Consider the following 13532-nt stretch of genomic DNA (forward strand, 5'->3'; position numbering starts at 1 on the left):
GGCCAGGGGAAATCCCTGCTTAAGAAGAGAACATAGTCAGGGAAGTCAGCAAGATGCTCTCCTCGCCCTTCTCACCATCCCTCATCAGTTGATCTAAGCAGGAGGCATCAAAATGTGGTGGGAGAGAAGAATTTCACTGGAGTCAGGAAAACCTCGCCCTCGTTAGGAGGAAACTACCTGACAGGTCAAGGTCAGGTTGCAGCTAAATTTAGCTGGAAATCATTGTGTTTATAAGCTAGTCAGCTACCTGCCTGTTCCAGCCTGCTCAGAGCTCAGGGTATGTCATTTTCACTTAAAAGAGCCTAAGTTCTTTCTCACAGTGTTATCATATTTCACCCACCTCCCCAAGATTTCAGACTTAAGTGTTCTGAATATTATTGCTGAACGAGGGTATAGTTTTCTAAGAGGCACATGAGTTCTTACTCCCTGTTACCAGGGATGGATGTGTCTGCTGACAAATTGCTGTCATCCTCGCTGGCCACCACGTTGAAAGATTATGAATATGTAGGAGCTGCCTGCATTTATAAAATGGCATTCCGTTTTCAAACGTCCTTTTTGTCCTCTCGCCCTCCTACCCAAAGAAGGATTTGCAGGCCTTCGCTTGGAAAGCACAATCGCTAATGCAGTCTGTGCTGACACCGGAGACTTCCTTGGTGGGGAGAGAGATTTTCAGCCTTTGCAGAGATCCGGGTCTTGCGCTGTTGCAGGTGGAGCCATTACTATGCTGTAATCACTCCTCTCAGACACTGTGTGGGAGATCCATGTATGGATATTATTCCTTGACCGCCTCCAAAAAACTTGAGTTCTTGAATCCTCAGGTACCTAAGAGGCGGCGAATGGTTGTCACTGATAAAGCATAATGTTGCTCATCTTGTTCTTTCTACAGAAAGCAAATTCTGCTTTCCTTATTTCTTGGAAACACCAATGGCAACAGCAAGATTCCTATATCCCTTCATTTGAAGGACTTACGTCGGATAAAAGCAAACACCTTTGTTCTCTTATAACCGACCCTTATATTTTAAGCTTAAAGTTTCATCATGATTTATATTTTAATCAGACAGAGCAATGTATTTCCTGAATTGAGCTGCCAGTAATTAAAACCTATAACTAAACATTTGAAAAGAGGGAAAGAACGCACACATACGCACTATAAAGCGTTGTTGAGAAATGAAAAAAAGGCTATTCTTTCAAAAATTAATGTAATTAGCAAAATTATAACAAAATTAACAAAATTCTGTGTGCAATTATCACAAATCAAATTCTACCTAGCCCCAGTACTACTTTAATAGTTTTGTTTGTTTTAATTTAGGAAATGTTCCTTAATTGGGAAACAGTGAAGATCTTGGAATTGGCTTCTTACACATACAAAAGCCAAATGGAAAGTGGTCTTATGGGCCACTGGGTGTTACCTGTGTTCCAGAAGATCATGGGTATTGGAACTTGAGAAATATGCCCCTCATTTGCAAATGCTGCTAAGCAAAGAAAGAACAATACCACGTCCATCTCCCTCCCTGGCCCTATGGGAGATCCCTTAGAGCAAGAGCTTTTTGTGACCTGGTGGAGAATATGACTTTTTTTTTTTTTAATATTTATTTATTTTTGAGAGAGAGAGAGCATGAACAAGGGAGGGGCAGGGAGAGAGGGAGGCAGAGGATCTCAAGTGGGCTCTGTGTTAGCAGCAGACAGCCCAATGCCGGGCTCGAATTCATGAACTGAGAGATCATGGCCTGAGCTGAAGTCAGATGGTTAACCGACTGAGCCACCCAGGCGCCCCAAGAAATGTGACTTTAAATAGAACTCAGCATTCATTGAGCACCTATTAAATGTTAAATTCTTTTAAAGCAGGGATTTTCAGTCTTGGCTCCATTGACATTTGGGGCCCCCAAATTCTTTGTTGGGGGAGGGGAATGTACTGTGCATTGTAGAATGTCTGATAGCATCTCTGGCTTCTACCCATGGGGTATCGGTAATACCAGTCTTGACAATCAAAAAAAAAAACGTCCCCAGATACCCCAAATGTCTTTTGGGGGCTGAGTCAAAACCACCCCTTAAATGGAGTGAGGTAGAGACTTTAACGACATTTTTTTAGGATAAAACGTATATGACCGTTTTATGCCAATACTTATACCCATACCCATACCCATACCCATACCATCTGTCTAGACACACACATTCTTACAGAGTCCTTACAGAGGAGGTATTTGTTTGGAAGCGCTCATTGTAGACTTTTTTTTTCCCCCCCTGAGAATCATTATAACTTAAGTAAATTGCTCACTAAATTTCATCTGTCGCCTGCGTTCCTGCTCAGATACAACTAAAGCCTATTGAAATTGATTTTTGTGTCGGCAACAGAGCAGGGATTCAGTAAGAACATGAAAGCTTCCCTTTCATTACTAGTCTTCTTTCCCCGCATTACTTTAGATTTGGTGGGCCCTAATTATATTCCAGTGTTTCTCCAGCTGACATTTCTTATGTTTTAATTAAAACTTCTGGGGCTTTGAGGACACTGTGGGAGAGAGTTTATTCATCAACAGCCCTGATAGTCAAGTGAGTCCCTATTTGTGTCCCTGCTGCCCGAGAATGATAGCTGGGGACACAGTGGTCCTTTCCCTTTGTTTTTTTCTCACTACACCGGTGTCGTTCTTTCCTTCCCCCATACCTCCAATTCCAGACCTGTTCTTGCTGCTGCCATAGACACTCTGTTATTAAGTAACACAGACGGCACTGTGGGTAGACTGGCTTCCTATTGAAGCCATAAATTAGGTGAAATGAAATGTAGCACTGTCTTTTTTATCATCGTCATTATTATTTATCTCTGCCTAGTTGCCTATGGTGCCTCGTGGTGCAAAGCCAACCCACCCACTCCTGACCACATGGTTGTAAATCTCCAAAAAGACAGGGCTAGTGTTGGGCTGTGATTAACAAACTGATGCAGGTCTGGGGAGAGAACGTAGTAGATCTTCTTAATCTGCAGCTAGGAAGTGGGATGGAGTGAGCAAAAGGGTCTGCCAGAGGTACTGAGGGGAAGACAGGGTCACCTCCTAAAGTAGTCTCTAAAGAGGGAACTGTTGATTCAAAAATCTGACAAAATGAGTACTTTTCTCCAAGAAGAGGTGAATCTGTTCTGCCTTAGTTAGGAAAAGAGAATGCAGAGATAGAGGAACTTGAGCAGGGCAGTGTCTGGGCCTTGCTTTTCTCTTGTCATATCTTTCTCTCCCTGACCCCTTCCTAGGTCAGGTAAATTGTGAGATGGTGGAATGCAGAACTCTAATACCTGCTCCCACCTCCAGGGCTCATTCCAGTGACCCAGAGGGTTGGTTAGCACTTGGAAAAGGGAACAAAAACAAAACCTTCTTGAGCAAGTGGCCTCTTCCTCCAGTTACCATACTGGGAGCCATTCTTACAGTTTCTTATTGCTTGAGAGAAAAGCTATCTGCCACTCTGACGTAGACATTGCCTCAAATTCTGTCATACTTCTCCCAGGTTAAGCCATGATGGATCACTGGAGTCTTTCTGTTCACTGTGATTTGAGGCAGCTTACAAGCTCCACTAGGCCTAGAAATTTCACGTTTCCAGGTGTGATTTAACACCTACTCTTTGTCAGATGCTGTCCTAGACAACGACAGGACTGAGGACACATCAGGCCAAGTCCTTGCCTTTGAGGAGCTTTTGGCTCTAGAAGTATAGCAGCCATGTGCCTGGCAGACTGAATGTCCAAAGGCTTTGGGGACTAAGTGAGCTCAGAGGAGACAGGAGTTGACTCCAGTATCCTTCACACTGTCTACTGTAAGCTATTAGGAGCTGTCCACTGTTGCCGTGAACTCTTATAACCTGCGTCAAGAACAGTCCATCTTTGTATCTTAAGGAGATTACTTACCTCTCTATTGTGCTGCACCCATGTATTTTAAAACACCGTGCTCAGACTCTCAGATTTCAGAGTACTAAAATCTCATCCAATAGAAAAATCCCAGTAAAAAACAAAATAACCATTGAAAATCAACATAAAGTTTACCTTTACTCTTTAAAGAGTAATCTTTAAGAATGTTTCATTAAGGACATTTTTTTTCCATCAAGTATCTTAATGGAAACTACTTAAATTGAATATCTCTGGCTTTCTGGAAAAAAAAAAAGCCAGAGTCCTTATTTTCCTCCTTTTCCTGAAGTTGAGTATACACTTCATCCTGGACTGGTGTCCAGGAACCAGAGCTTTCAAATGCCATCTGTATACGCAGGGGCCACCCTGACTCAGGGAATAGCGAGGGCTTTTGTGCTGGGCGGGGAGGAGTAGAACATTGGGGAGGCTTAGGAGTTGGCTATATATACATATTCTTTCCCCATCTTTCAAACCCTACATCTATGAGGTTCAAAAATCCTCCCAGAAATTCATGTACACAAACCATCAATGATTGTGGTACTTCTGTGGCATATATTAGATGAGAGCCCATAAGGTCTTTGGTTTTGTGCTCCCTTTTTTGGATTGAGAGAAGAGGTTACTGGGAAGTGTGTTCCTGGCTTAAGGCCATTGCCAAGAGACTGGTTCTGCTACTTTTTTGAGCTCTCCTCACCCTGCAGCCTGTCTGCCTCGTCACTGCTGTCACTTCAGCTGTGCGTGCCTTTCCTGGGTACAGGCATTAGGCTCCCTGCCATGGAATCTGCATACATTAACTATTGTCTGCTAAAAATTGTGAATATTTGATTTTTTTTCCTTTTAATCATCCATTTTGATTTATAAACTGAGCCAAACTGTCAGCCCTGAAGACAGGACTCCTAGGTTCCAACAAAGAAAAATGAGAGTCTTTTCTTCCCCACCCTGTGTCTGTGAGCAAGCCTCATTCTCAGTTGGCCCAGCCCTGAACAGTCTTGAAAACAATCCATTTTCTGCCTCGCAGAGGTGCCAAACAGAGGAATTCACAGTGACTGGTGTTGAGATGGGGAGCTGTTGCTTGGGAACTGTCCTGTGTCAGTGCCTTGCTTCGTCTTTGCCACAAGTCTGGATGCAGTGATGGCTGGATCTCAGTTCGACAGATACGGAGAGCAGGATTTTTTTACGCCACTGATGAATGGCACATACGGGCCAAGGAAAAATAAAGTCCTTATTTAACCTGGGGAAACCCTAGGAGCAGACACTGGTCCAAATATATCCTGTGACAGTTCATGTTCCTTGATTAGAAGTCTTTGGAGTCTTTTCATGAAGTTGTTTTGTCTACTTCTTTGACTCAAGACATGGTGTACCAAAGAAAGGTAGCATTCTTGAAGATGTCCAGATAGGTCTCTTAACTATGCTTTAATCTTAACTGGGACTGGCAAATCAAGAGTACACCTTCACTCTCATCATTATAGCTCAGAGGGAAAGCTAAAGCCAATTCCTAGTCTCTGTGATCTGTGCAGAGGGCATGTTGATTGGCCTCTCTATCAAGTTTAAAGGAATTTCGTCTACTAAATTCGTCTTCTCATGTCTTATTTATGAGTGAGATGATTGAGATTCTTGCTCACAGTCTCACCCCATCTGCTTGTACACTTTGTGCCTGGATAGAAATGGGGGAACGGGGCGCCAGGTGGCTCAGTCGGTTAAGCATCTGACTTTGGCTCAGGTCATGATCTCATGGTTTGTGAGTCTGAGCCCTGCGTCGATCTCTGTGCTGACAGCTCAGAGCCTGGAGCCTGTTTCAGATTTTGTGTCTCTCTCCCTCTGCTCCTCCCCCACTTGCATCTTGCCTCTCCCTCTTTCTCTCTCTCTCTCAAAAATAAATAAACATTAAAAAAAAAAGGAAAGAAATGGCGAGAAGTGGAAGAAACTGATATGGACATATGGATGGTGCTGAAGGTTCATGGTGACCATGAACCTGACTACAACCCTCAGATGTCACTACTTGTCTCACTAGTAAGCACCTCTTTGCTCTGAGTCCCTGCTGTGCCAAGCACTATAGGAGGTGCAGGAGGTGCAGGGTAAATATGTATCCAAGCCATTCCCTGGCCTTGATGATTCGATCTTCTGAATATCTCTTGATTCCATCCACTTTTCACCCCCTCCCTTACTTCCATCCCAGTCCAAGTTGCCATCCTCTCTCAACTGAATTAATTAGTAACTAACGTTATAAATGCTATATTTCCATCATCCTTTCTATTTCCTCTATTCTCTGTCCTGTCCCTAGAGCAATCTTCTCAAAATGCAAACTTGGTGACTTTACACCCTTGTTTCAGACCCTTCACTGGCTGTCCATTGGTCTTACGATAAAGGCAGAATTCCTCAAAGTAGCCTGTGAGCCCTTTCTTGGACTTGCTAGACACTTTCTCTCCACTCCAGCCATACTGGCCTATTTTTAGTTACTGAAATACTCTAGTAACCATAGCATAACAGGACCTTTGGACATGTTCCCATTATCTAGATATATTTCCTAACACTCAACTTAGTTCATTTTGTTCATCCTTTAGGTCAGAGTTTTTGTAAAAACTTAAAAAACAAAACAAACAAAAAAAAAAACAAAAAAAAAAAACAAAAAAACTTTCACCTCAGATCTGGTAAGAAATATTATACATTAATATCAAATAAGGAAGAAAGAAAGAGGAAAAGGTAAAGGAAGAAAGGGAGGAAGGGGAGAGAGAGAGAAGGAAAGGAAACAAAGGAAAGGATAGGAAGTAAGGGAGAAAGAGTAAAGGAAGAATGGAAGAAGAAAGAAAGAAAGAAAGAAAGAAAGAGAGAGAGAAAGAAAGAAAGGGAGGATGGAGCCTTTGATGGAGTTCCCTGGGAAACAAATTTTGAGGACAGAGATTATAGGAAGTATTTTGGGGAGTGTTCTCAGAATTAACACCTGTGGGAGAGTAAAGATAGTTTTGAGCAGAGGAAGAAGCTGAACGCACTTACAAGGCCCTAGGCAATCCCAAAAATCCCAAAAAGGAGCTTTGGAGTTGGGATGGCCCTTCAGAGTTGTTCCACCTTCACATAAGTGACACAGGCTTTTATATTCCCACATCTACTAGTCACTGAATGCTTGCTACCTTCATTAATAGTCATCGAATGCTTACTCCCTCTAGTCAGGGAGTATGACCTTGGGTCTAGCTGTTCTCTTTGGCTAAGCTAGCTGTTCTCTTCTGCTTCTCCTGAAGAGAAGCAGAACACCTAGGTACTGAGGAAGGGATTTGTGTGGCACACCACAACATCCATTATAGTCAATCCCTTGTGACGCTTGGACCTGCCTATTTTGTATACATTTGGAAACAGCTCCTCTCGTATTCTAGCTGGTCTCTTCTCTTTGACAAAGTTATAAGAAGCCCCCAACTACATCTTATCTAATGGCTGCAGCTTATGCTCATCATTTCCCTCCTTTACTATCCGTTTCACTTCTCCTCTCCTTGGTTAATACTTTTGCTGTCTATGTGGCTGACCTGTTCAAGTGACCTGATCCTCGTTCCTGAGAAGTCTGAGGCATGCTTACCATGACTTTCTCAGGCTTGACTGTGCCGTTGTCCCTTTACCAAAATTTTGGGTGGCATTAAAAATAAAAAAAACTTCTTCTCTTCTGCAGCCTGAGGATAGAAAAAGCTTAAGACCAGTCCAAGGAATGAATTATCAGGGTAGAAGAAAAGGTTGAATCCCCAACTTGAGTCTAGTTGGGAAGGAATGAGACTCTGAAACTTGAAAAGGAGACATCCAATTTGATGTGCTTGAGAGCTTGAAATCTTCTATTTCCCTGACCCCTCTGAGCCTACAGCAAAGATGTCCCCATCTTATTTGAAGACAGTGCACAGGCCTCAGGATTTAAACCTCAACTCCCTGATGATTTTCACAGATTGCCTTCAGTTGATGGTTAATTGCCCTTGGCTTTTCTTTGTTTTTCTCTAGTACATCAATGGCTGTCAGCAAAAGCAGAAGCCATCTGATTCCATTCTTTTTTAATTACTGTTTCTCTTGGACCTCTCAAAAGTCTGAAATATTGGAATCACTAGTGAATTCTCTTGCACCTGTATCCTACTCTACTCCACTTCCCTACTAGCGAACATCCCGACAGTGACACTGCTGTAGCGTGCCAGGGGCTATCCGAGAGCCACTGATGGGGGCCTCCTAGCAGCTACTCTAAGAACCTGTTTCCTCAAGCCATTCCTGTCACCGGGTGTCTTAGGTAGAGTTCCTCTGGAAACAGACTCTGAGATGGAGATTTACATGCAGGAGTTTTACTGAGGAGTGGTCTTAGGGCCTATACCTATGAAGAAAATAGAATTGTGCAGAAGAAAGAAGAACTGCAGTGCAGTCTTACAAAGACCACAGCCATCGCTAGAGGCGTCAGGAGCTGAGATGGTCCTTCAGAATTGTCCCACTTTAAGGCAAGAGGGCTGGGACTTTTATACTCCTGTGTCAACCAATCATTGATTTGTCTATCTTCAGGAGGGAGCATGACTTTGGCAGTGCTTTTGTAGCTGAGGGCACTTTCCAGAGATCGAACTGGCTGAGAGCTATCAGATGTTTTAGTCTTGAAGGAAAAGTCTGGGCGGTGCACTATAGCATCAATGATAGTTGATAGATAGATAGATAGATAGATAGATGTAACCATGACATTTGATCCATGAAACAACGGCTGCCATTACTACATGTTCTACACTCTGATTTTTTTCCATTTGATTTTATTTATTTTCATGGTTCTTTGTGGGGTTTTGTTTATTTTTTAAGTTAGCTCTATGCCCAACATGGGGCTTGAACTGACGACACTGAGATCAGCAGTCACATGCTGTACTGACTGAGCCAGCCAGGTGCGCCAATTTTCATGGTTCTTATGATGCACATTTTGAAAATCATAGCATTGGCTATGATCAGTAGGGTTCATGTAAGATACTGTGGAAATGCAACAGTAGAACACTCACTTGCAATTAGGAAAGTGAAGTCTTCCTCGATAAAGGGGAGATCTAATCTAAGCTAAACACAAGGAGCTAAAAACATTCTACCTGTAAGGGAGCCCTTGGACAGCAGGGAAGGAAAGAGTAGGTAGAGTGTCTGCATTTTCCACAAACCCAGTTTGCTCATGTGCTCTGCTGGAAACAAATGTATTTCAGTGACCTAGAAATGAAAGTACTCTTTCTTCCAGGCTAGCCTCAGGCTACCAGCTCTAAAGCCATCTTGCTGTTCCTTAAAAAAATAACAGCAATAACAGAGCCAAGGCTTACATGGCTATTTCAGACAAAACCATTGTTTTTCTTTTGCATTCATTTTAGGAAGGAGGTAAAGGGGTAGAGTACTATAATCCTTGAGTGATTTAGATTTCACTGCAGTGTTGAGTTATTTTGCAAAGAACAAGAACCAGCAGATAGGGGTTTTTTTTAACCTCAAGTGTGAGAAAAAAGAAAGGAAGAAGGGGAGAGAGTGTGTTTGTATGTGTGTCTGAGGATGGGGTGGGACCACACTCACCAGTTCTGAGTGACCCCACACCCTTTGCTTTCCTGGATGTGAGGCCCATTCTTCCTCCTTTCTTGGGTACAGGCTTATTATGCTTGAGGACATGATTGGCAATAGGCTTGGATCCTACTCGAATACCAATTATGCCTTTCTAGAATTAGTCTGTTATTTTTGTTATTGTTGGTTATTTCAGGGAAAAAAAACCACTTCATTCTTTTATTAAAAATGACTCAGCAACTACAGTTAAATAAGATATTTTTTTCTAATTTTTGTGGAGAAAAAATTTTAACCATTTGTCTCCCTTTCAGGTTTTTTTTTTTCAGAATAAAAATTATTTCGTCTTTGGTTGAATATGTATTTTAGATCCAAATATAGATGGAGTCTATGTTTAGATTTTTTGTTTCTTTCATAAGTGAAAATAAATTAAAATTAGGGGTAATGTTAAATTTTCACTTTAAAATTCTCCTGTCATACAGCGTGGAGCCTGGAGCCTGCTTCAGATTCTGTGTCTCCCTCCCTCTCTGCCTGTCCCCCGCTCGCACTCTCTCTCTCTGTCTCTCAAAAATAAATAAACATTAAAAAAATTATTTTTTTAATAAAGTAAAAAATAAAATAAAATTCTCCTGTCATGTTGCCTTGTAATCAAATAATTTTTTTTTCTTTTAAATCCTACCTGAAATAGAGATGAATGGTTCAATGTTTAACTCCAGTTAAGTAAAATATGAAAAGAAGATTTGTTTAAAATAATTTTTTTAATTTTAGTGATAATAATTTTTAATTCAAGAGCTGGATGGCAGAATTGGGAAAGAGGAGAAAGTGCCCTGGCATTAGGTCCTCATTAATTGTAAGATATTGGCCTCATCTCAAAAAGGGCAGTGGATTAGGCACCTTAGGGTCTCTTCCTACTCAATTTATTTGTGACTTTATGAACACTTTATGTGCCTCTTCAAACGCTGTCCTAACAATGACGGCGGCTCAAGTTTCTAGTGATCTTTAGGTCAGCTGACTCCTGGCTATTCCCTCAAAGTCAGCCTTAATCTGGATCCTAATTGAGGCTGACATTCTCCAGTGATGTAAAAGGCACCTCGTGCCAGGCGGCCTCCTTTGTGGCCCTCCTCTATCAAAGGTTGACAGCTCAGCAGCCTTTCTATTCCAGAGTGTGGGGGATGCCTTTGCCCAGGACTGAGCTGAGGCTGCTAATTGTTCCATCTCCAGGATCTCATTTAAGCCCAAACTGCCATCCCGGGGTGTATTATTCAGTCATCTGTCAGAGCCATCGAGAACTATTCTTCAGCTTAGAAGTGAAATTTAAATGGGAGAGAAGTAGGTTAATTTTTTTTTCTCAGTGTTGCCTTTAATGACATTAGAGCAGTTACTAAAATAAAAACAAATACCAAACAACAACATACTCTACATTCAAAAAAGTAGCAGATATTTATTTATTTTAGACCAAGAACTGGCCAGTGCCTTGTGTTTGAAATATTAAATGGATTGCCTGTACTATGTCTGCTCCCTGACCTTGGGCCCGGACCAAGAGCTAGACCTGCTTGGCTCCCAAGCTGCTGGTGGAAAGAACTAGGTGTTGACATGTCTTTGTTACAAATTATTAATTCCAAGAGGATCCCCTGTTTCTTAAGGAGTTAAAGATCAAGTGCACTGTTTCTCAAACTGCGTATTGACAGAGGTGCTTCGGGCTCCCACAGAGGAAGAGAAAGAGGTGGCTGTCAGAGCAAACTGGAGTTTGCTGGTCAAGCCTCTTCTTGAACCAGGAGGATTCTATATAAGATTGGGGGGAGGGGTCCTAGGCAGGGGTCTCCTATAAATGAAGCCAGAGAAGAAGGAAGGGAAAGTAGGAAGGAAAAACAGAGGGACAGGTTCTTTGGGCCCAGTGCAATAACAGAAACATGAACATGTTCATTGGTAGCACAGAGGTGAGTGATTGACAGTGAGGTTTCAGAGAAGGTGGTACTTAAGTTGAATCTGACAAGAGTGAATAAGTTTACTAGGGATTCAGGAGGTGAAGGGTGTCTTAGGCCAAGGAAACACATCATCAGAGAGGCAAGAAACAATATGGTACATTTAGAGAACACAAATAGTTTAGTCTCAAGGACCACGGAATAAGAGCAGATGGGAGCCTACCAAGGTGGTATGGCAGATAGAGGGCCAGTTCGTAGGAGGCCCTGCAAGCCATATGCAGGTGGTTTTGCCCTTATCTGGCTGTATGGAGCCATTAAAAGAATTTCAAGGTGGGGACGCTTGGGTGGCTCAGTCAGTTAAGTGTCTGGCTTTTGGTTTTTGCTGAAGTCATGATCTCACAATTCGTGGGTTCAAGCCCTGCATCGGGCTCCGTGCTGATAATGTGGAGTCTGCTTGGGATTCTCTCTCTCACTCTGTCTCTGCCCCCCCCCACACTCACTCTGTTTCTCTCTCTCAAAAAAAAAATAATAATAATTTCAAGGTGAATCAGCTCTAGGATACCATTCAGACCCTCTATATTTGCCTTCAGTTTCTCTACCCTCTTTAGTGCTTTAGTAGAGAAACAGCCATTGTTAAAGTATGATTTATGGCCCTTACTTTAAAGACTTTATACAGTTGACCCCTGAACAGCATGAGCTTGAACTGCATTGGTCCACTTACATGCAGATTTTTTACAGTATGTATTGTAAATGTATTTTCTCTTCTTTATGATTTTCTTAATAACATTTTCTTTTCTCTAGCTTACTTTATTGTAAGAATACAGTCCATAAAATATATCACTATAGGACATATTTTTTTTTAATGTTTATTTATTTTTGAGAGAGAGAGAAAGAGTGCAAGAGTGCCAGCAAGGGAGAGGCAGAGAGAAAGAGAGAGAGAAAGAGAGAAAGAATTCCAAGCAGGCTCCACACTGTCAGCGCAGAGCCGAGTGCGGGGCTCAAACTCATGAACTGTGAGATCAAGACCTGAGCAGGAATCAAAAGCCACCGACTGAGCCACAGAAGTGCCCCAAGATATATGTTAACCAACCGATCTATGTTATTGGTAAGGCTTTTGGTGAATAGTAGATTATTATTTGTTAAATTTTTGAGAAGTCAAAAGTTATGCATGGGTTTTTGACTCCACAGGGGTCAGTGTCCCAACCCTCACACTGTTCGGGAGTCAACTGTATTCCCAAAGAAAAGCTGTTGATTCCTTTGCTATGGTCAACATTACAGCACCATAGACTCTTACGGGGACCTGGACAATTCCAGAGGCCGTTTAGTGTTTATCAACAGAGGGCGCTGTTGCTACTTCTCCCTTGTGTGAGATTAACTCTGCCTGAAGTTAATATTCCTGATCTCTGGACACTGAATTGCAGTAGCACTACACTACTCACTCAGCCATTGCCAAAACTATTTCCAAATGCTCTTTGCAGTGGAAAGGGGTGGTGGTAACAATAATACTTGCTCCCCTCCCTTTCAGCCACTGAGCCCTTTTCCCCCACATTTTGCAGAGGAGGGAACCAGGGCTCAGATGGGTTACATCACTTGTCTCGGATGAACCTACTGGTCATGAGCAGAACCTGGACAGGACTCAGGCCTCTGGAGCTTCAGTTCAGGGCTCTGAGAGGTGACACTCCCGGCTCCTCCCTTACTGTCTTGAAGGTCGAAATAAGTAGGAGGGGCTGTGCCATGTCCATATTGAGTTACCAACTTGATGCCTCCTTCTTTTAGCTCTTTCCTGACCAAGGAGGAAAGGGAGCAGGATGGGAGGCCGGAAGGTGAAGGAAGTGCTACTAGAGTCAGAGAAAATAGATGCAAAAAGCTGAGAAAGATGAGACGCAAAGGGGCAGACAGCACTAAGCCTCTCCCCTCTTCCCAACTACAAGCGTCCATCACCTGCTGTTTTCATCCATAAACACACCACTTCATCTGTGGGGTAAGCACCCACCATTCCAGGTACTGGAAACACAACGATGAGACATGACCCAGGCCTTCATGAGTCACGTGGCCTAGAAGGAAAGACGACATTTAACATGAAGCACAGGACAGGGTCACAAACAATCATAGGCAGCATCTGCTGACAGCTGATCTGTGCCAGGCATTGTCAAACACTTTATATACATTATCACATTTAATTTTCATGGCCATCCCAGGAGTCAGGTACCGTTATCTCCATTTTTCAGATGAAG

General features: G+C 42.5%; 1 protein-coding gene across 11 annotated transcripts in view; it reads left to right on the plus strand.

Moving 5' to 3' along the window:
- Nucleotides 1-13532, plus strand: part of TNIK (TRAF2 and NCK interacting kinase) — a 396420-nt gene that overhangs the window by 216285 nt on the left and 166603 nt on the right. The window lies entirely within an intron of this gene.

This window comes from Prionailurus bengalensis, chromosome C2 (genome assembly GCF_016509475.1).
Source record: "Prionailurus bengalensis isolate Pbe53 chromosome C2, Fcat_Pben_1.1_paternal_pri, whole genome shotgun sequence".
NCBI lineage: Eukaryota > Metazoa > Chordata > Mammalia > Carnivora > Felidae > Prionailurus > Prionailurus bengalensis.